At 37.3% G+C, this 25,405-nt stretch overlaps 1 protein-coding gene and 1 pseudogene across 2 annotated transcripts in view; both read right to left on the reverse strand.

The window, feature by feature from the left end:
• Positions 1 to 25,405, reverse strand: part of LOC145239989 (uncharacterized) — an 88,511-nt gene that overhangs the window by 37,672 nt on the left and 25,434 nt on the right. The window contains exon 4 of one of the 2 annotated variants that reach the window (XR_013862457.1): positions 8,052 to 8,785. The exons of the other annotated variant lie outside the window; for it this stretch is intronic. The gene's annotated coding sequence lies outside the window, so the exon portion shown is untranslated. Of the gene's footprint in view, positions 1 to 8,051; positions 8,786 to 25,405 lie in introns of those variants that run through there. 2 annotated transcript variants of the gene reach the window in all.
• Positions 6,176 to 6,294, reverse strand: LOC145240580 (U2 spliceosomal RNA; annotated as a pseudogene).

Here is a 25,405-nt window from a genome sequence, read left to right on the forward strand (position 1 = left end):
TTAAAATCCGGGTACACTCCCCATGTAATCCACAACTTAACTTGCATTAATTTCGTAACATCACGATACAACCATATTCCCCTAATAAGTAAACGGTCCTGGATATGACCTAAAACTGTATCCGATGGTGAGGCCCCACCTTGCGGGCATTGGGGCGTGTGGAGCCACTCTTTAATTGCCATTATTTAATTATCTGTTAGGGTCCCAACTATGGGTTAAATAGAATCTGACTTTAAAAAAAACAAAACAAATATACTCCATTAAAAATCGTTCCTCAAAATAACTAGATTCGGCATTAAATAACCTAAAAACAAAAACAACCAACCAACCCAATAAGTAATGTTGATACATAAGTTACTTTGATTAATCCTGCTTAGTATATACACTATCGCTTTAATTCTTCGTCATAATTTTACGCCTGAAAACATACACCGTCTCTAAATGATGCTGTTGTCTCGGTTACCGCTGGAGATAAGAACCTTTAGCGTAAATCCCTACATAGACACTATACATCTTACATCTGGATAAAATAGAAGCACATCCCAACTACCCCTATAACTCCTCCTGGATCTGAAAATAATTCTACTTCCTTAAATGATAGTCGTTCATTGGCATTTATGTTAATGATTCCAACTAGAAGAAACAGCAGAGTATTATAATGACGGAAGAACCAAGTGGTCATACAGGTTGCATTAAAAACCAAACCAACTCTAGCGCCAAAAATAAAAGTAACCGTAATTCTTAGGATTCTTCAGTCAGTCGATGTGAAGATCCAATTCAATCCAGAACGGCGGAACGATCTTGTGACTCCGTTATCAACAAGTGATAACATAGAAAAAACAAAGAGAGAGAAAGAAAATAATGAAAAGGAATTTCTTTTCAGAATACAACAGAAAATCGATGCTAATAAGAATTTAGCGATCGAAACGAAAGGGATAATTACCGGCTCAAAACGAATTGAAACCATGAATTTCTGAAAAGAAATAAATCAGATATAGAATCGCGTAATGCAAATGTTTTAAGCGATTACATCCTGCATAAGCACCCCCTTAAGGAAAATTTCATATCTGTTCTTTGAATGGAAGTTCGCTAAAGAAAGATTAAGTTAAAAGGAAGTGTGTGGGGGGGGGACGCAAAAATAACTCATTAACGGCAATTACGTCTTGTGGAAAGGCAAGATTGTTCGGGTTTAATATAAACCATTAAAGCGTAATAAAATGGGAATTTCAATAGAAAATAAATAAATAAATAAAAAAGATGACACTCGGATTATAATCATTCTTGATCCAAAGTGGGAAAGAAATGAATTTCGTAATTGGAAATTTGTTAAGTCATCTAGATATATTATCAACTGTGTAAAATAACCGGGAACGGCGATTGAAATTAAATTTCATCTAAAGCCCCTAAAGTCCGTATTAATGAATTCATCATAACTCGAAGAAAAATTAATTTCTTGAACTACCGATATTATCATTAAATAAAACATTGTTTATTTAATGTTTTTACACCAAAAAATTATAATTGCAAAAATATATTTCTACTTTTTTCTTTTTTTTAAATTACAGGTTTCGCATAATGTTTATATGTAAGATTCTAATATTTTCCTTGCTTGCATGAATGTGAAACCTTTGGCGTGTCATAATTTTTACATAATCTTGAAAAAAAAAATTTAAGCGGGAACATAGAAAAATAATTGCATCAAAAATAGTAAAAATGATGCAAACGTTCAGAATAGGAATGCACGGATGCACGTTTGGAGAGAAACACAGCACCCCTACCTCCTTCTAATTACATGACGTCATTTTTAGACAGCCTTTCGACTGTCTCAGATTTGGGGCTTCCGTATAATCGATGTTTACAAAACTTTCGTTTGTTGCGAAGGGCACAATCCCTCGATTTGGGGGGGGGGCTAATTAAGTTATTATTTGTAAAAGAATGTTTTTTTTTATTTAATTCCATATCTTAGGACTTTACTTTACTAATTATCTTTGAAATAGACCCAGAAAACTAATATTTATCTTTTAAAGGATTTTTATCAATGAATTTATTCAACTTTCAAAATTTAGCTAAATTAGCAAGCTCGCCGTGAAAACATTTCACGTGTACAAATATTTATTTCCTTTGGTTGGTTGGTTGGTTGGTTGGTTGGTTGGTTGGTTGGTTGTTTTTTTTTTTTAGGGCATATCAACCATTTTCAGGTTATTTAATGCCGAAACTAGTTATTTTGAGGAACGATTTTTAATGGAGTATATTTGTTTTTTTAAGTCGGATTCTATTTAACCCATAGTTGGGACCCTAACAGGCACTACCACTCCGGGTCAGAGTGGACCTGGGAGCAATGGTAATTAAAGGGTGGCTCCACACTCCCCAAGGCTCGCAAGGTGGGGCCTACCCATCGGATATAGTTTTAGGTCATATCCAGAACCATTTCCTTTGGGAAATTAACTTTAATCTTTAATCTTTCAAATACAATAAAAAATAAAACTACAAAAAAATATGATAACTCGGCTTTCAAAATATGCCCCTCTATCTTTATTCGGACATTTTTTCCCGTACCTAGATAACGAATAAACGAAGATTTATTAGACCAAATATCCAACCTTGACCGCCCTTCGGGGCCCATGACGCAGGGGATAAGACATTAATCTCTACGGTTCCATGTGAGCATTTGTAGTGTTAGGAATCCCAACTTAAATGCTATATAGGTAGTTTTAGAAATAGAAAGTTATGTAAGTATATTTTCATTTCCCATCAGCGAGTTGACAGGGTCTCAAAAGGTTAGGTTTGACAGGTATCAAGGCAACCAGGTATGTACGCATTTTACATGGTATATACACGTCTCGAAGACTTTCAAGGCAAGAAACGGTGTAAAGATAAGAACACACACACACACATATAACAGTGAACTGCACGTAAGATACGTAAGAGAACACACACACACACACACACACGCGCGTATATAAGTAAGAACGTTGATAAGAACACACAGACTCATAAAAGTAAAAGCAATCGCAAAAAGATAGTAACAAGAAAACGAAAAAGAAACGTTTAATAATAATAGTGAAATATAAATAAATAATAAATAGGACACAAAAGCCTTCTTTTAGCACGTTGTTTAAAGATAGCGGTTTCAATCCTACCAAAGCCGGCCAGAGGCTTAATTGGACAAAAACCTGGTGAGATGACAACAACTATGGAAGATAGTAATTGCTGAGGATGCAGTTAGGAGGTTCGGCGTTCCTATCCCGTCGGGTTAACACCCTTACGAAGTCCAGAAGACTAGTTGGTTGAAGCATCGTGAAAGAACGACTAAAAGATGAAGATAATAGTCCGCAATAAATAAATGTCCGTTATTCAACTCTATCAGTTAATATATCAACACTGTCGTAAGTGTGATACACACATTTATTAGAAGAACCTTTTATACAACAAGACTATGCATTTAGTTTAGAGACGCATATATTGCAACATTGGCTGGCACTTTTGGAATGATAAAAGGAATACAAATGTTAACCTTTAGAAGGAAAAAAACTTTATTTGCCTTTTTACATTTTGGAGAGAGTACACCTCTTGTAATGAATGTTCACTGGCAACATACGTCTCGTTGGTTTCGGCGCTAAGTGTACTGGCTACTCGCCTGTCATGCTGGCTAGGGCTTGTTTAAAAAGAAAGAGAGAGAAATAGACGGAGAGGGAGATAAAGAGGGACTCTGGATAGCAGTTCTTGATTTGTGTTCGGTTTATGAGAAAGAGAAAGAAAGGAGCTAAGAAAATATTATTTCTCGAGGAATGGTATTATTTTCGTCATACTTCTTAGCTTTTAGGGGTGACTCAGGTTAGTCCTACACTATAATATCCCAAGTATGCACGATTAAAATACAATAAATCGAATCGATAAAAGCACACAGTAATGTTATTGTGAGCTCGAATGTTAGAATATGTATACAGAATCGCATTCAGAAATTTCGACACAATTAAATCCTAATTAGTCCTCGCGCGAAAGAGCAGAATACAAAATGTTTTAAATAATAATAATAATGAGAATACTACTACTACTACTACTACTACTAATAATAATAATAATAATAATAATAATAATAATAATAACAAAGACTGGGGAGGACTACTATTGAGCATAACCAGTTATACAGTCCTTTTGAAATTTTCATCTCTATTTTTCTCGTTATCTGCTGACTATTTTTAATGAAACCTATATGAAATATGTTCCTTAATTGTAAAGAGTTTCTCTTCTGAAAGAAGTTTTAAAATTTTTAATCTAAAAAAGTTATTTTAAAGTTTTTGTTTAAAAAAAAATCAGATTTTCTTATTATTCAGACATGTATGACAAAGAGGGAATTACAAAAAACTGTTGTAGTGTGAGGACAAATACACACTGAAACAGAGAGAATATTCACACGTGTAATAATGCAAAGAGGGGGTTGAAAAAATGAGTTGTGGTGTGAGGAGAAATACAAACTGAAATAGTGAGTAGGAGAGTTTTATAAATACATGCAAAATCATATTCATTATTTTAAATCCAAATTAATAAATTAAATAAAATATAATCTTAAAAAGAAACGATACAAGTTAGAAAAGCATTTCAACCAAGGCATAAAAATTGTTAAACAGAATGTTTTTACTATAGGTTTTAAAAATAAAGGTACAAGATTCAATTTGAAATGTATTTATCTTCAAAGTGCATTTTTATACATTTTACAAAATAAGGCATATAATTTTTTATACCTTACTTTGTAAAATGTATAAAAGTGCACTTTGAAGATAAATAAATTTCAAATTGAATCCTGTACCTTTATTTTTAAAGCCTATAGTGAAAACATTTTGTTTAAAAATTTTCATGCGTTGGATAAAATGCTTTTCTAACTTGTAATAATGTTCTTTTAGATTCCAGTGAAGAATAAAAAGGAAATTCTTATATCAGGTTGACAAGAAATTTCTTGCGGTTTTTACTTTTAAATTCAGATGAACATATCTCGGCTCAAACAAAAATATTATTGATCGAAATAAGTACGACCAGAATCAACGCACTTTTGCCCATGCAAAACAAACATATAAATGCCAATAGCGTACAAATCTTGCGTTCTGGTGACGATAAAGTAGTTGAAGGCATTTTTGATATCGTTTAGGTTTTTGGAGCATTTCGGGCGCAGAAAGTTGTCGAGATGATATAAAACGTGGTAGCCTGTAAAGTATGGCGGATGCAACAGAGTCTCGTAGCCCAATTTGTTCATTCATCTACAGCGTCGGTTGAGCAACATTCGGTCGGGCATTGTCGTGGAGGAGAATTTGACCTTTTCTGTTGATTAATGCTATGTGCTGTTGTCAAAAAGTTTTATACATTTCATCCATTTTTTGACATTACTTCTACGCCGTAATGGTTTCACCACTACTACACATTATTATAGACAGTCAAATGATACAAGAGCATCATCACTTATCGAGGTCTGCAGGCTACTCGAGGATAAGGGATACTGAGTGTAGGAAAATAACTTGGACACAGTGCAGTAAACGCTAGTATGAGAAATAGGTAGAATTTGATTATTTAAGAGGACGGCTAAACAAGAATTTGTTTACATTGGACTTAAAGACGACCATATTGTAATCATCTTGAAAGCAGGATAGCGAAACATCTTTGTTCAGGGAATTTGCGTTTTAATTCAAGCACAGATAGTGAAATTGTTGATAGTGGTTGTAGCTAGACGACTGTTTTTTTTTGCATGTTTGGCAGAATGTGACCATAGATTAAAACTCAGACGAGCACTTACCATGAAAATAACGATAGAGTAGGCATAGGCTCGCAACATTTCTTCTGTGGGAAAGAGGTTGCAGGGAAGAGAAAATGACATCTACAAGGTTTCCAAGCCCGTTTTCAACTCTATCAACGCAAGATATGGCATGCCGAACAACTCCTGCATAGTTTGGGGCGTATTTGGTTCTTATATAAGTAGAGAATTGCATCGTAAGTGAGATAACTTCGTTAGCAGTAGAATGACGCAACCATTTTTCGGATGAAGAACAGATGGTATTTATTTGCTCCCCCACCGAGCAAATTAGGCACAAGGCCGATTTTTAATGTGAGGAGTGAAGGGAGGGGGAAGGGAAAAAGGGGGACCAGCTCCCGAGAGGTGGGAAATGGAAGCTGGTTAATGGTCAGGCATGTGGGGTTGCCCCCACATCTGGTCTTTGCTAGTCATAGCTAGTCATAGCTAGTCATAGCTTGCAGCATCTGAAGAACAGATACTACACTTTGATCTTGACCAAAAGGCCAAGATAATGTTTTATCTATGATGGTAGAGAAGATCTTGCTCTAGTGAATTTCTTCGAACTGAAATTGTTGTATAGTGAGGGTGCATATCATGAACCGTACCTCAGTGTGTATATATATTTCAGGGTGTTTATCTCGTGTGTACGTTTTGCTGGTGACATATATCGGTGGTACATCTATAACAAGGGGGAGACATTAATATTCTTGGTACATCATGACGACTGTGATGATAATTCTTTTATCATATTATTTTTACGGAGCTGGGAGAGACATTTATGCAGACTTTTAACTCATCAGAGGGGAGATACTTCTTTATGATGATGGTGGTGGGGACGCTAATACTTGGAGGGAGTCATACAAAGTTTGTTTACAAGATGATAGACAAGACATATTAACCTTTCAGTTGTCATGACGACGCCGAAGACAAGTTGACAATTATATGATGATTCTTTATTCTATCAGCTGGTTGATTGATAAATCAAGAATTCAAGCTTTTACGATTACATTGTCGCTTCAAAGGGGTTTAAATTAACTCGACTCGACCCTCGTCGACTCTGCCTTGTGTCTTTAAGTCGCTCTCTGACTCTGTCTCCTCTTCTAACTGACGCGAACCCATCTCAATATATGGGAGGCCCCCTTTTTTATGATGATAAAGCATGCCTCGCCACGTGAAATTGTTCACGTGGATTTCATCTATGTATGTCTAAACACGTTTTAGCAAACAAAAAAATTCCTAAATGAATTATTTCATTTATAACCTATATTTTCATCATTATTTCTAAACTGTATGGTTCATATCCAACTCTGACATAAATAATATTTAGTTATTTTCAAGAACAATGACAATCGTTCTACATTCCTGACATTTAAATATATATTCTTTTTTACCTTTTCTTACTGGGTTCAATTCTAATCTTTACCAAATATCATTTTCAAACTTATCTACTTAATCACTGAGGTGTGTCTCCTTCTCATGTAACAAAAATGGCGAAAGCCTCGATCAAATCATTCTGAGTCCTATTTGAAAGTAATGGCACTTGGGGTCTTTCCAGTGTTTCTTGTTTTTCATTAATTACATCAAGGTGCAGTTTAACCACACTATCATACTTGCTAAACGTTTCCACAAGTTAAAGAAAATTTTCTCGATTTTCACTTGTAGAGCTTTCGCTGTTACCTTTAACTGGAAAACCCTGTCTTGCAAGTTATAGAGTGACAGAAATCAACCTACATAAACTTTCTTGATTTCTTTGTTTCTCTTCGTCTCTAGCAACTTATAATTTGCGATCAGCTGTTTCTAAAGTAATACCAAATTCTTGGATTTGGGAGCCTTTCCATCGAACCATACCAATCATGTGAGATTCTGACGTAGCATGCCTCTTTTATTTTCTATAAAGCTGTTCTACAACGGCTTTTGTCCTCCGAATTCCAAGCTGCCGGTTTCTTTACTTTCCTTCATTCAAAAAGCGACGACAGTCGAAGCAAAACATAACATCGTTCTGGGGTGAATACTCAAACCAAGAGTTCCTTTCGTACCATTTCTTCTGAAAACAGCGTCCTTCTCCATTCTTGAGATATGAAATTACCGGTTGACATAAACTATAATTATTGAAGAGTCTGTTCGGTAAAATGAGTGCACCCAACTGAAAATAACATTATTTTCTTTATTATAAATTACAAATTTAAATGTAACATATGTGCAGAATACCCAAAAAGTGATTTTTATATCGTGTTCAGCTAAATTCATAACAAACGACACTTGAATCAATGGTTTATTTTATTGTCGCTAACCGTAATCACGTGATTACAATTTTAACAGACGTAAAAATTGGTAAACAAAAGGGTAAGGAGAACCATGATTTGAATTAATAAAAAATATCGTTCAATCAACAGTCAAAACTTATGAGATGCAAATATGGCAGACGTTTTCGAAATTGACACCCACTCTAAATTCCACAATTTCCACTTTATTCGCGTTATTCTCATCGATTTTAATACATACTTTGGGACGATCAATGACAACATTTTTGTTGCAATATTTTTATCAGTGATGGTCACAAAGTACGTGTTCAATTTAGTAATACGTTATAATTGAAAACTGATCCTTTTTTTTTTTCAACTGATAAAAGACTCACTAATATGTATCTTATAAATAACAACACTTCTGTTTTCATATCAATATGGGGTTTCCGTGGAGCAAGTTGTTGCTCAAGGTCATCTACATTGTCTGCTTCATTTGGTTCGTCGACTGCTTCCATATCTACTGCTGTCCCTTCACTCTCCTGAGTATCCTTGCAGTCTTCCGAGTCCTCCACTTGCTCTGATGTTGAAGCTGCCACTCTACGCGTCATCCAGTCATAATGAGTTCTGCTATTGTAACTCGTTTTTCTGTGGCTTGTAACCCCTGGCGGAGCAGCCTTTAGCAGCGTCTTGTCTGTTCCATTCCAGCTTCTTTTTCTCTTCTCTCCTTCTGTGGTATACTGTGATTGATTAGATTCAATAGAACCTGGAAAGAAATCATTATTATAAAAATGTAAATGACCGAAGTAGAAATTATTGATACTTTTTGTCGAGTGTGGACAGAGATGTAATTTTCTGGGCAGTTAACGCAAAACAACAGAAGATGCGCATGAAAATTGCGTGATATATTTTCCTGTAATTTTAGTAAATAGGAAATACATATTTAATGTTTGAATAACAGATAGCAATCACAAATAATTTTGCATTATATTAATTATTTTACATATTGTAAAGTTATCAGCTGGGTTTTAGTAGTAAGGCGGAGACACGTACAGGAGAAGAACATAAGTTTTATTAGCGGCAAAATACATATCTTCCTGAGTCATCGCCAGGGGTCGTAATTCGTCCCTAACCGGTGAATCGTCAGTGTAGTTACCCTTGATACTCTTTTCGGTTGTAAAGTTTTTACAAGGACAGTCTTTTAGGTGGTGGAACTTGCCGATCGCGTCTATTATATTTCCCTTGATCAGGACCTCTGGAACTCTCTAGTGGGATGTTTGCTTGGTTACTGGCATGGTTTTGTTGAGTCATCATCACAGTTATACATAAATCCATATCGAGGGGAACATTATAAAGTGTTTGCTTCCTGTGGAGTAGCCAACTGAGAGAAGCTGGTTTCTCTGTTCCTTAGGCACAGATTACTTTGTTGCGCCGGTGTAGTCCTGAATCTGTTTTAACTAGGACTGACCTTGGTGACATAGTTTTACTTACTATAGCTGTACAGGTCTAAGGTATCTTAACGCAGACTAGATGTCCTTTTTCAAAAGCAGGACGGTCTTTAGCTCGATGACGCTTGTCACAGTTTCGCTTTTGTCTGGTTTTGAGCCGGATGTCTGCCTTTTTGTATGTTCCTCTGTTTTGCTGATCAAATGAATTTCTTTGAGGAATGATAGGGATCCGTGTTCTTAGTTTTCTATTCATTAACAGCTCTGCAGGACTCTTGCCATGATGCAGAGGAGTGCTGCAATAATTTAGTAGTGCTATGTATGGGTCGCTTGCTTTCTTTAATAAGTTCTTTATTGTCTGGACTGCACGTTCAGCCTCTCCGTTTCCTTACGGATGATAGGGCTAATTGCAAGGTGCAGGAAGTCAAAAACGTTTGAAAAGTTTATGAATTCACTTGAACTGAATTGTGGACCACTGTCTGATGTGATTGTCTCTAGGATCCCATGCCTAGCAGATGTTGATTGGCAATGCTCTATAACGCTGGCTGAAGTGATTGTCTGTAAATGGGCTATTTCAATCCACTTGGAAAATAATCAATAATTAAAAGATATCGGTGTTCCATGAATTGAACAGATCCATTCCTATCTTCTGCCATGGATATGCAGTTGTCGTAATTCTGGTAGATATTTTCTTTCTTTTTCACAGATACCACAATTCCCGACTTTTTCTGCAATTTGTTTAGAGAGTCCAGGCCACGACACACTTTCACGAGCTAGTGCTCGGCATTTTATAAATACCTTAGTGTCCCTCCTGTGGACGATCTAGGATGTCTTTTTGAAGTCCGTTAGGAATGAAAAGTCGGCTCTGATAGATTAGAATGGTAAACAGTTAAGACCTGGTTGACAAACCAGTAATGTTTTAGTTCGGGTTCCTGCCTTGCTTTTCGGGCCAGTGATCCATCTCATAATATTTAGTTACCTGCATCTGTCAGTATTTTGCTTTAGCCTGATATCCTCTAATCTTTTATCGCTCTCCAAAATATTTTCTATGACTGAGCGGATAAATGCATTGGTCTCTATCTCCTGATGGATATCCTGTATAATGGGACTACTTCCAGGTGCTAGGGACAAAGTGTCTGCTGTTGTGAGGTCTTTTCCAGCTGATATCATAGGAGAATCTCATTAATCTCATGCTGAAACGTTGAATTCTTGAAGTCAATTCATCGAGTCGCTTCGACTTCAACAGTGCCAACAGTGGTTTGTGATCTGTTTCGATTGTGAATTTTGGCATTCCAACCAAGTAATCTGCAAATTTTTCGTAACACCAAGTGACTGCCATTGCCTCCTTATCGACTTATGTATATCTCTGCTCTATTTCTATCAGAGATCGTGAAGCATAAAATACCGGTTTCCAGTCATTTTCTTCCTTCTGAAGTAGTACTCGACCTAGGCCATAGCTAAATGGATCTGCTGATACTCTTGTCGGCTTGTTAGAATTATAATGAGTTAGTACTGGTGTGGAATGCTGCCTTTGTAGGCTCATCCCAGATCCATTCTGATTCTTTTCTAAGAAACTCTTGAAATGGTTTGGTGGTTTTGGCTAGATTCCTAGCAAATTTTTCAACCTGATTTGCCATGCCCAGTAAGCGTCATAATTCAGACACATTCTCTGGTCCGGGAAAATCTATATTTGCTGCTATTTTTTCAGGATTTATTTTGATTCCCTCGCTTGATATCATGTGGCCCAGAAACTTTATGGTTCTTACAGAAAATACACAGTTATCATTCAGTGTGGCTCCTGCAACCTTCATTTTCTGCAGTATTGCTTTTAGTCGCTTGTCGTGCTCCTGCTGGTTTCCTCCACTTATTACGACCACAATATCACAGATGACACCTGGTATCCCGGACAAAATGTGTGTCATCTCCCTATAAAAGATTTCTGGTCTGGAACTTATCCCGAATGGAAGTCGTTTGAAACAGTACTTCTCATAAGGTGGTAAGGACTTGAGATTTTTTATGCAGGACAATTTGATAGAATCCATTGTTGCAGTCAAGTTTTCTGAATACTGTAGCTCCGTCGAGCTCAGCAAAAAATTGGTCTGTGGTGGGTAAAAGAAATTTCTCCCGTGCCATGCTTTCGTTTAGCTTGGTAAAATCAATGCATAACCTAACTTTATCGTTAGCTTTTTGGACGGAAACTATTGAGGCACACCATTCAGTTGGTGATTTAACTGGACGGAGTATGTCCTCTTTCTCCAAACGTTTCAGTTCATCCTGCACCTTCTGTTTTATGCAATGGCAATCTTCTAGGTGTAGCGATAGAAAAGGGCTGAACTCCTGCATTTAAGTGTATTTCGCACACATGTTCCAACTTCCGGATGTCTGTAAACAGTTCTGGGAATTCTTTTTTATATTGGTGCCCTTCACTTGTCTCACTATTAACTGCTCTCAGCAGATTGATGCCTTTGATTGTTGGTCCACTCAGTAAAGGTTCTTCCAGGTTTTCTATAACATAAAAGTTTTGTTGAGAGCTTGCATTTTCCATGGCCAGTTTAGCTTTCACACATCCTATGTGGTTTATCTCGTGATTACCCAGTTCGTACAGTCTTTTGGTTGTGGGTTGGATGAGTGGGGGATTTTTCTGAAGAATCGGTCCGGGATTACAGTCAAATCGGCACTTGTATCCAGCCTCAAATTCATAATTTTGGTACAGGTCTTAGTGTTGACCTTGATTTTAGCCTGCCAATTTGTATTATTCTCAATGGTAATTGCATCTATTTTTTTCGAGAGTGACGGAACCTAAAAATGATTTTCATCGTCCTCTCTTATTTCTGTAACCTTCTCCTTATCAGTTCTGTATAAATTTGCATAATACCCTTTCCGGGAACAAATTCTGCAGCGTGCATCTTTCGTTGGCCAGTCATTTCTATTGTGGAATGGAAATTTCCCGCAACATGTGCATTTGCTAGGCATTTTTGACTTTGAATGTGATTGTTTGCTGGAGTTTGTCTTGTTGGTTCGCTTTTTAACCCAGTTGATTTGAGGATTCGCTGTATCGGTATCGGAGGAAATGGTCTGCATCTGTTGTTTCCAAGTTTCCTAGGCTTTACCCATTTTCAGGCACTTGTCTAGAGTATGCTGTTTATCAGACAGTAACTTTTCTCCGACGGTATCGCTTTGAACTCCGACAACGACTTGGTCTCGTATAAGCCTATCTTGTAGCTGTCCGAATTGAAGTTCTTTGCAAGTTGTCGAAGAGCAGCTACATAGGTCTCGATACTTTCCGATGCTAATTGCTTGCGAAAGTTGGGACGTATAAGATTCGTAAGCTCCGTGCATTTCGCCCACAAAAAAAATCTTCAAACTTCTTCATCACCTTCCCTAGGTCATGCTCTTCTTCCTCAGAATTAATCTTCAACCCTTCGTATATATCGTAACTATCCTCCCCGATAGTTGCTAAAAATATCGATATCTGATATGAAGTATCTGCTTCTCTAGACAGTCTATTGGAACTCAAATAATTGAGAAAATTTCGTTTAAATTTTTGCCAGTTCTTTGCAACATTTCCAACGAGACATGTTCGTTCGGGGGTGGAATATTAGCAAAAAATTGCTTTATGTCCATGTAAGGCATTTTCCAAAAGTATACAATATGTATGAGAAAAACAAATTTCTGTAATTACAGTTCTCTCTTGTCTTATATATCAGATCATGTCATATGCTACTGGTACGATGTAACCCAGTACTACCTGCCTCATGCTCGGGTCACCAGCGACTAAAATGGTCCCCCCACCAGACTTATTTGGTGAGGAGGGTAGCTAGTATACCTGAAGGATTAAAAACAAGACCTTCCAAAGGGCGAATGTACCCTTTTTCGGGGTCAACGGCCAACTAGCACCGTGTGTGTTTGTGTGTATGTATGTGTATGTTGGAGTGGAGAGGGCGTCCGTAAGCTGTGGTGAAGGCAACTTTTCTAAAAGAAGCAAATCTCTGATTTGAACATAGCATAAAGCGGGAGACCAGTACCCGCATTAATCTGGTCTGCAGTTTAACTTATTGCTGGCTATCTTGCTCTTGCTTGTTGCTGGATCTCAACATTTTGAACCGAGAGAGAGACTTAGCTGTCGTACAAAGCTAAAACTCTGTAACATCATCTGTATATAGATACTCCCTCAGGCATTTGTCTATTAAAATAGTCCTGTGGCGATGGAAGTCATTTATGGACTCATGTCTGAAGGAGTGGCACTTGGAACCATCATATATATATATATATATATATATATATATACATATATATACATATATATATACATATATATATATACATATATATATATACATATATATATATACATATATATATATACATATATATATATACATATATATATACATATATATATACATATATATACATATGTATATACATATATATATACATATATATACATACATATATATATACATATATATACATATATATATATATATATATATATACATATATATATACATATATATATATATATACATATATATATACATATATATATATACATATATATATACATATATATATATACATATATATACATATATATATATACATATATATATATACATATATATATACATATATATATATACATATATATATATATATACATATATATATATATATATACATATATATATATATATATATACATATATATATATATATATACATATATATATATATACATATATATATATATATATATATATATATATATGTATATATATATATATTGTGGAAACTTTTCTGTAGATCGTTTGTTTGTTCGTAGTGGAATTTTCTTTCTCTTGGAAATCCTCTGTTTTTCTTACTACAATAATAGTCATCACCGGGGGCTGTAATTTGTCCCTAACCGGTGAATCGTCTAAGTAGTAACCCTACATCCCCCTTTTTGTTCTAACAAAATATTTAGATCTTTGTTCGATGATTATAAAATGATCAATAGTTTGTATTTAACATAAGATAATCAAATTCTAGAAATATCAGCGCCGGTCGAACGTTAGACAGCATCTGACGGATCAACGAAAATAGGGGCAGATAACTCCAAAATGTTATACCGAAAATGTTACTTGAACAGTTTTAACGTTATTTCAATAAAAAAAAATATCGCCTGCCCAATCATCATAATTACCTAAACAAATTCACGCCACGACTTGCAATTTATTACTTGATATCTAAAAAATTATTTTACCAGATCATCTTAGCAACAGAATGTATTTGAGGAAATCAAAGAACAGATCGGAAAAAAATATATTTAGACATTTTGACTCGATAAATTGATTATGTACCAGGTGGATGTATTGATGGCGCAGTTCTTTTACAAAAGGAAACATCAGTTGCATTTGTTAGCAAGATAGTGTCAGGCGTAGAAACTCTATACTCAAACACCGAGAGGGAAATGTTAGCCACAGTTTTGGGCTTGGTAAAATTTCACCATTATGTATGCGGCTACAAAATAATCATTCATGCAGATCATAAGCCATTAGAATTAATAGCGCTAAAGAACGTATCAGGAGCACATCCAAGACTTACGAGAATGCCATTGAAAATGGAAGGATATAATGTCATAATAAAATATACCACAGGAAAAACAGAAACAATTGCAGACTGCCTATCATGCGTATCGCCTAAGTACAGCAATCAAAGAATTTGTAGGAAAAATTACAAATTACTTGGCTAGCATGTGTACGTACTTCAAAGGGTTGGTTGTTTAGAAAAGGAAAAACGCTAAAATGGTGACACCCAGTGTCATAATATAGGCTGAGACTATTAGTCGCCTAGAGTTATGCCCCTTGGCCCGTGACGTATGAATCTCGTCCGCCATTGTTTCTCAGTGCAACGTTTACTACTAGACAATAAAGAACGCATTTTACACCACCTTCGAGTCTGTTTGTCAATGCTTCCAAAGTATGTATTATCACGACATGGTGTCTGAAGTAAAATCCTCTAATGAATCAAAGGAATAGTAACAATATTACCCTAAAAAAAAAAAAAAAAAAAAAAACGAACATTTTCGGGATCTAAAAAAATTAATACAAAAACACACGTGGTGTCGGTATTTTCTCGCAATCGACGATGAATACATATTCGCAACTACCACCTCCAACAATCGATTGGAACACTTCAAATTTGGCCAAATCAATGGACCGATTTATCAGGCAAGTTCATTTATATTTCGACGGCCCAATGAAAGACGTAGATTCAGACACAAAGTTAAATTACTTGCTAATATGGTCTGGTATCGAGGGCCAGGAAATAAGTGACACTTTTCCCTTTCGACAGGGAGAAGAAAGGACATTGGATAAATATATCCAATTTTTTAAGGAATATGCGAATCCGCGATCGAACTTTCGTGTAGCTAGACACAACCTACTAAAATGTAAACAAAACGCGGATGAATCGGCACACGCATTTCTAAGTCGGCTGCGTCAGACAGCCAAACAGTGTGAATACGGTCGGACGGTGGAAGAGACCATTGTGTTGGACCTATTCATATTCGGTATTTATTTACAGTCTGCACAAAAGTCCCTAATAAGAGAAGGAAGCGATCTCACGATCGAGAAAGCACTCGGAATCGTCGAGACAGAAGAAGCCACGTGTAAACAAATGGAAGCATTACGTACAACAGCAGTAGAAGACAGCTCTACACTCGCAGTTAGAACCAGACAGCCCAGCGGACCTACCACATGTGGTAATTGTGGCACAAAACACCATCAATATAAATGCCCAGCTAAAGGCAAATACTGCCTAAAATGCAATAAAAAGGGACACTTTGCTAAAGTTTGCCACTCTAAAATGGGAGACGAGGGGCACACACGCAGACAGTCATTCCAGCCACAGAGGAAATATAATAAGAATAAAATCCACATGGCAGCAGCACATATGGGTAGCAACGACGACAGTTCCACAGAGGAGCTGTACTTTCACACAGTAAAGGAATTACCGTTAGCGACCACAGAAGCTTTCACAAAACTGAAGATAGGCAACAGCAAAGCCCAAATAGAGGTTGACGCGAAAATTGACACAGGTGCAATGAGCAACCTGTTACCTAAACAGGTATTCAAGGAACTGAAAGGAGTACCACTGGAAAAATCAGCTATAAGGCTAATTGCGTTTGGAGGCTCAACGATAGACCAAGAAGGGACCTGTCGTTTAGGGGTCAGATCCCGCGACAAGTTCGTTAAAGCGACCTTTCACGTGGTGAAATCAAGAGACCCTATACTAATAGGACTCCAAACATCAAGAGAATTAGGGCTAGTCGCCCTTAACTTGGCTATAAAAACGGACACAACTCATGTGACGGACAAAGCATCCCGGCCTACTCCCCCGCACGACATGAAACCGGTCCCCGTGCAGGAACCATGTACGATGGGAAACCTTGGAGAAAGGAGGAAAATCATTGAGGAATTTCCAGACGTATTCGACTCCATTGGTTGTCTGCCAGGTGAACACACCATCCATTTAAACCCCGAAGTACCACCAGTTGTCCACCCACCACGTCGAGTCCCAATATCCCTAAAAGGAAAGTTGAAATTGGAGTTGGACTCCTTAGAGGCCCAGGGAATAATTTCCCCTGTAAAGGACCCAACGCCCTGGGTAAACTCATTCGTCTGTACCACTAAAAGGAACGGATCGGTCAGGCTATGCCTCGACCCCCGAGACTTAAATAAAGCAGTGCACAGACCACACTATGCGACTCCGACATTCGAAGACATCACTGCGGAACTAGACAACGCTAGATGGTTCACAAAAGTCGATATCAAGTCCGGCTACTGGCATTTGAAACTGGACGAAAAGTCGAGACGTCTCACAACATTCATTACCCCACATGGCAGATACATGTACAACAGGTACCCCATGGGAGTCAAATCTGCCCAAGATGAGTTCCAAAGAGCCATGCAGGAAAACTTCAGAGACCTCGAAAATGTCCTATCCATATGCGACGACATAGTAGTGTACGGATTCGAGGAAGACGGCAGTGACCATGACAAGGCACTGAGGCAGCTAATGTTTAGAGCAAGGGAAAGAAACTGCAGGTTTAATTCAGAGAAATTTGTGGTGAAAACCTCCGAAATCCCTTTCTACGGCCACATAATCTCAAGAGACGGTGTCAAGCCAGATCCCCGGAAAATAGAGGCGATCACACAGATGCAACCCCCCGAGGATGCAAAGCAGCTCACCAGCTTCCTAGGTCTGGTGAACTACTTGAACAAATTCTCTCCACGACTCGCGACACTGACAAAACCCCTACGCGAGTTAACATCGAAGAAGAATGACTTCACATGGTCTTCACAGGAGCAACAGGCATTCGAAGAAATCAAAAAAGAGATCGGAAATCATACGACACTCCGATACTTCGACCCTAAAGAACCAATAGTGCTACAGGTAGATGCGTCTTCAATGGGTATAGGCGCGGCTCTGCTACAAAACGACAGACCAGTAGCATTCGCGAGCAAAGCACTTTCCGGACCAGTAACACGCTACTCAAACATAGAGAGGGAGATGTTGGCTATCGTCTTTGGCCTGGAGAAATTTCACAGTTACGTTTGGGGCCACAAAACGACAATTCATACGGATCACAAGCCATTGGAGTCGATAGCATTGAAAAATCTAGCACAAGCACCCCCAAGACTGGCTAGAATGTTATTGAAGGTCGAGGGATATGATTTTACTGTAAAATATACCCCAGGAAAAACAGTTCCAATTGCAGACTGCTTGTCACGAGTAGCACCCAGACCCAGTGGGCACATTGAAGGGATCGATCTCAACGTCCATAGCATGATCTCATACCTCAACTTTGCGCCGACGAGAGTTGAAGATATAAGAGTGGAAACATCCCAGGATCCACTCCTAAAGCAACTTGTAAGCATGGTATTGACCGGCTGGCCTTCCAACCGGGCTGACTGCCCAGGAATTCTCCTGCCATTCTGGAATTTCAGAGATGAGATTGGGGTCCAGGATGGAATTTTACTCAAGAGCCAGAGAATCATTATCCCAGCCTCGTTGCAAAGAGGCATACTGGAAGAGCTGCATGCTTCACACCAAGGAGTAGAGAGAACGAGGTTACGAGCGCGTTCAGCGGTGTACTGGATAGGGTTAAATAAGGACATAGAAGATATAGTCCGAGAGTGCCACACATGCCAGAAATACCAAGCCAGTATCCCGCCCGAATCAATACTCCAGCACGAAACCCCTACGTACCCCTGGCAGTACGTCAGCACAGACTTGTTCACATTGGCAGGGAAAGAATATCTGCTTGTGGCAGATCAGTACAGCCGAAACCCCTTCGTACGACGCCTTCCGTCTGCCTCATCAATATCCGTTATTAGAAGTATTAAGACGATATTTGAGGAACAAGGAGTGCCGGAAATCTTGTACTCGGACAATGGTCCACAATTTACAAGTAAAGATTTCAAGGATTTCGCCAGGACGTACAGCTTCCAACACAGGACATCGTCCCCACATTACCCCAAGTCTAACGGATTCGCCGAAAGAATGGTGGGAACATGCAAGAAAATTTTGACGAAGGCAGGGGAAACTGGTCAAGACAGCTACCTAGCAATGATGGCTTACAGAGCCACGCCACTGTCATCAGACATTAAGTCCCCGGCAGAGTTACTCAACGGACGAAAAATACGGACACCCCTAGTATCCAAGCAACAACTTGGCGATGAGCAGACTAGGACAGCCATACAGAAACAGAAAGATCATTCTAAGGTCTGCTATGACAGGAAACATAACAGACACCACTCCCACCTACATGCAGGACAGAATGTCTATGTCCAGCAGGAAAAAGCAAAGATATGGGAGCCTGGAAAAATTCAGCGCTCCAGCGTGACATCCAGATCCTACATAGTTGAATCTGAGAACGGTAACACCTATAGAAGGAACAGGCAGTTCCTCAGACCAGCTGGGAGGAGATCAACAACCGCAAATAGATCCGACCAACCTCGCCCCAGCGACTCTCCACCGGATCCCACCCAGAAGGAAGGTCCCCCCCTAAACAAATCGAACAGCCGACCACCGAACAACACTCCAGCGGCACGCCTCACACCCGAACTGAGAAACTCACCCCCGAATTAAGAAGATCTCAGAGACGAGTGAATGCTCCTCAGAAACTGAACTTATAGGTTACACTATCCTAAAAAAAAGAGACAATACCATTACCCTAGAACAATGGAGACAAGCTAAATAATATATTAGAGACTATGTTATCCCTTAATCAGATAAAGGCTAAATATCGCCCTTGGACTATATACATATATATGGAAGGGAAGGGATGTCATAATATAGGCTAAGAGACTATTAGTCGCCTAGAGTTATGCCCCTTGGCCCGTGACGTATGAATCTCGTCCGCCATTGTTTCTCAGTGCAACGTTTACTACTAGACAATAAAGAACGCATTTTACACCACCTTCGAGTCTGTTTGTCAATGCTTCCAAAGTATGTATTATCACGACACCCAGTTGGTTTTATGGTTGGCGGTCACGTGAGCAACGTAGAGTCTCACCGTTGAAAAGCAAATGGAAAGGGTGAATAAAAACGGACGTGAGGCAAACAGGATACGAGTTGGAAACAACTGTGCTGCATTAGGTGTATCAGAATTTGGGGGGAAATTTTGATACCCCTAAAAGAAAACTGCGAATAAAATATTTAAAAAAAAACTCGTAATTTCTCTTTTTGAAGTGGGTTGTTTATATAAATATATAAATATACTTATATAAATAGTGTTTATATAATATATAAATATACTTACATAAATATTTTTTATATAAATATACTTCCAAAATAAACTATTAAAGTTGTTTAAAAAGTAATAGAAATATAATTTTTATTTTTTAAAAAACAGTGTTTACAAAGTGCCGGTGCGCGTGCAACCAGCCATTTTTTTTTACGTATGAAATCGATTCAATTTTACGAGTGAATTTTTTTTCAATTTTTGAACTTTAAAATCTATCAAAATTTTTCTATTGGTTTAATTTTTGCGATATTTTCAGGGTTAATGTGAAATTTTATGCTCTTTCCAATAAACCGAATATAATATTCTAGACAAGGTGTTTTTTTAAATTCACCTCCCCATTTTGAAATGTCTATTAAAATTTAAATAATTAATTTACTCACCAAAGTTTTATATATCACAAATTGAAGATAAAAGATCAATAAATAAAATATTCTAATTTAAAACAAGAAAAAAAGTGTTTTTTTGAAAATTTACCTGTAAAGTCCAAAGTTTAAAACCTTTTTTTTTTTAAACGACGTTGATTTTTTTTTTAATGAAAGTTCATGTTATGCTTATATCGTCAAGTAAATACCGGGCGCTGACGACAATTTGTTCTATTTCATTCAATGTTTTTTTGTTTTTTTTTTAGATATTTAAAAAAAAATTCACTCGATAAAGTAGAAAGAAAATATAATAATCCAAAACTCGTGTATTTCATTAAGAGAATTAAAAAAATCGGTCGACTGGATTTTTTGTTTAACGGCAAAAACTTATAAGTGCATGTGTGTGTTTTTTTTTTACCTACGGAGGCCCCAAAATACTAATTTTGGTTAACAGCACGCAATAAAAGAGACATTAATTATGTCCCTTTGACGAAACCGTATTTGATAAGTTGCAAATTAGCAACAGCATCGCTTTAAGCTAATGGCGCAAAACGAGTTACGAAAATGCGATTTTCTGAGACCTTTGCTTTAAAAAATCCTTTTATTTAAAAAATACATGGAATATAAATATGGACAATTCTTATAAATGAAGAATTGAAGCAGCCATTGCTTAGTTTTTTTACAGGTAAGTGATTTTTTGTCATTTATATATATTTAATACATTTTGGTATCAGTTAAAATTTGTTGAATTTCGTGAAATCTTTTTTTTTAAGAAAACCGATGAAAAAATATTGTACTTTTTTTCGATTAAACCTTTCATTATTTTAAACTGTGGTCTTTCCTCATTTTATTGAAAAAAAATACGGTTTGAAATTACATTTTCATATTGAAACAGAGAAGTCTATATAATCAGATGTTTATTCAAGTTTTCAATGGCGGCTTCTGATACTCCTAGTGCTACATACGTCGTGGTGTGAAAGTCAACTTAAAAGACTGTCGAGTTTTTGAGTTGAAACTTTCAACAACAGAGTGTGAAGTTGGAAGTTTTGACAACAGAGTGTGGATATGAAAGTTTTGACAGTAGTGTGTCGATTGTACCCGGGATATTCTTAGTTGAACCGTAGAATTGATCCTAATGTCCACACAATGATAATTTACTTTAATTTGGAACTAACAAAAATAGAGAACAACGATATTGAGACGTTGTAAGATCGATTACTAAAAAACTTATAGTATAGTAATGTCTGGCTGGCGTATCAATCGAGCTGATTAATTAAGCTACTTCTTGCCGTTTTGGAACTTTGGAGATGAGATTAGGGTTCAAGATTGTATTTTCCCTAAGAACAAAAAAATCATAATACAAGCTTCCTTACAAAGTGGTATATTTGAAGAACATGCATCGCATCCAAGAGTTGAGAGAAACAGATTTAAAGCTGGTTCAGTTATATATTGGGTAGGGATCAATTAGACATTGAGAACATAGTAATTAATTGTCACACCTGCCAAAAGTATCAGCCAAGTGTTACGTAATCGTTACATGTCAACACTCGGGACCCACACGTTGTATGCAGTCAGTCGCAAGGAAACAACAACAGGGAAAGAATTCGATTCATTTTTTTTCAATTGAAACAACAGAATTTATTTACAGGTACTTAAAAAATAACGCCCTGTTTTTTTTTCAAAATCTTCTCGTACTTCAATGTGATTAACAATAGTATTCCCTGTTGAACACGTGATACTCTCTCTTTGACCGGCTATGTTTATGACACGTCTTTCCCTGTCGCTCTTAGGCCACATGTGTAACATGTCTATTTTCATCACTCTTAGGCCACGTTTTTCTTTTTTATTATCTTTTTTCTGTCCTTCTTCATCGCTGTGACGTCATTTCACACATTGCTTGATCATTTGCATACAATTATTGTCATACAGCTGTTGCTATCACATGCGCGTCCGCGCTCTGTTACAGAAGTATCCCTACTGAATCGATGCAACATCATTAAACTCCTACTTTTGACGACATATCAGCACAGGTTTATTCTCAATGGCTGAGAAGGAATATCTTCTTGATGCAGACGACTACAAGCATAATCCATTCATACGACGCCTCTACTTCATCTCATCATCAGCCGTCATCAAAAGATAACGGCAATATTTGAGGAACAAAGTGTACCAGAATTTCCATACTCAGACAATCGTTTCACAAGCAACGAATTTAAGACATGTTCCGTATCCTACAGACTTCTACACAAGACATCGTTTCTACATTTTCCGAAATCTAACAGATTCCATGAGAAGATGGTCGAAATATACAACAGAATATTGCCAAAGGAAAAGAAACTGAACAAGACAGTTACTGGGATACGATGGCATACGTAGGCACACAGATGTCTGCGAACATTAACTCTTTATCAGATCAAATAATGGTTATAAAAAGCAGCATAACAGACAACTTCTACATGCAGGCCAGAAAGTTTATGTCTATCAAAGGTAACAGAGATATGAAAACCTGGAATTATTTTTTTTACATAGGCATCACAACTTATCAAGGCCGATAGGCCACTCAAGGATAAGGGTTAAAGAGTGTAGAGTAGTCAAAAGGACAATATAGTAATCGATAGTAATGGAAGTTCGGTAAATTTGTTAACTTAAGTGAAACGACTCTTCAGAAACTTGTTCACGTTGGACTTGAAGACAACCATATTATAGACAGCTCGAAAGCAGGAAAACGGAAGACAATTCCACAGGCGTGAAGTTCTAAGAAAGAAGCTTTGATCATTGAATCTATGTTTATGTTTAGGCACAGATAAAGAATGGGGAAAATTATTGATAATGTTTTCAGCTAGTCGAGTGTTTCTCGTAAAAGTTTGGCGAGGGGGGACTATACATTGAAGCTCAGTCGAACACTTTCCATAAAATAACGATAAAGCAAATTGAATTATCTAGTATTTTGATGGGACACGAATACCATACATAGCTGAGTCTGAAAGTGATACCATCTGCCGAAGGAATAAGTAAAAGAAACTCGATGCTTAAGGTAGATCTGACAAACTATGCACATCTGAAGAAATTGCATCACAAAGAGAACTGCATACCAACAATGTTCCAACACCACACATACTTCAGAACAAGTCATCACCAGAACTTAGCCAGAGGAGGAGGCCTGAGAGTCAGACATCACCAACATGGATAAAGCGGCCGACCACTGAATCATACACCAGTGGATCCTGTAGATCAACCCTCGAGTTAAGAAAATCCTGAAGATGTATAAAGGCCACAGAGAAACTAGATATGTAATGCTCCCACATCCTTAGACATATATTTGCGCATTAACAAAAATGAATAAAAATTAAAATAAATGAATTCCAATAAAATATAGTTTGTTAAGTGATTCAATGAGTTCATTCTAAACTGAAGAATACAGATTTTGTGATACTTGTTTACCTTGTATAACTCAGAAATATAGAAAAGTTATTTCCTTTAGATTATTTATTGATTCTTCTGTAATGGCGTTTTATAAAAAGTGCATGTCACGAATCAGCTCTCATATTATCCGTTATGTATCCGATAACCTAACTTCCATCACCATCGCATTGTTGCCAGCAAACTTAACGCTTTTTGACATATTGAGTGGACAGTATTCCACTTAATCTTTAAATTTTGAAATCAGAAGCAGATATATAAATTTTGGAGTAAAATTAAGTGTTTAGGGTGAGAGATGCTAGACTGCAAAGGTGTGCTCTCTCTACCGTGCTAGAAAGTTACTTACACCTGAAAGTATCCTGTACCTATACAAGGCCACCAATCGCCCACGTTTGGAGTACTACTATCACATTTGGGCTGGTGTAACTGCTACTACTCTCTCACTCCTCGACAGGGTTCAATAGAGAGTCGCTAATCTGATAGGTCCTGAACTGTCATCTAAGCTTCAACTTCTGTTCCATCGACGAAATGTTGCATCCCTCTGCCTTTTTTACTGGTAGATTGTTTGATGAACCACAAGCCCTTGTACGCCCTCAATGTAAATACCCCGATATATCTGACAAGCAGCAAAGTCCCACCTCTACACAGTAGATATCTCTAGATGTAAGAAAGCCTGCTACTCTAATAGTTTCTTCTCCAGAACCGCTAGACTTTGGAATTCCCTTCTGGGTTCCTGCTTCCCAAACTATAGACATGCAGAAGTTCAAGTGTAATGTGAACAGACATCTTGCTGCTCAACTCCCTACATAATATCCCTGCAACTTATGTTCCTGATAGTAGCCCCTTACATCAAAGGGGCACTGGCTCTTGTTTGTGATGAAAATGTAATAAAAAAAAACAAGAAAAAGTGTATTCACTTGTGCGTCGGTCCAAAATGTGCTCACGCATATTTCAAGCGTGCCTTTTGGCTCCACCTATAAATGAGAGACTTCGACACTGTAATACGGACATTCAATCATGCATTTTGTGACCTGTGACTAACCGTTTTTATTATCATTTGTCTTTTTATTTGATTTGCCCGAAAATGATGTAAAAGTCCGCTAGTTTTGCTTTGTATGTAAAAGACGTTGTTAAATGCTGTCTACCATGTCAAGAAAGGAAAAAATCAATAAACGAAAAACAAATAAACACTCACTAAAATATGTAACTTACAAACCCTGTAAATTTATTACAAGCGATTAGTACAAGACATGTTCATAAGAAAATCAGGAAAGGAATCTCCATACGTTAATACCACATGACATTTCAGATGAAAAGAAAGAGAGATAGAGAGAGAAACGAAATTGATATTGCCAACTACG

Source organism: Euprymna scolopes, chromosome 19 (assembly GCF_053919585.1).
Source record: "Euprymna scolopes isolate OS-2025 chromosome 19, ASM5391958v1, whole genome shotgun sequence".
Classification (NCBI taxonomy): Eukaryota; Metazoa; Mollusca; class Cephalopoda; order Sepiida; family Sepiolidae; genus Euprymna; species Euprymna scolopes.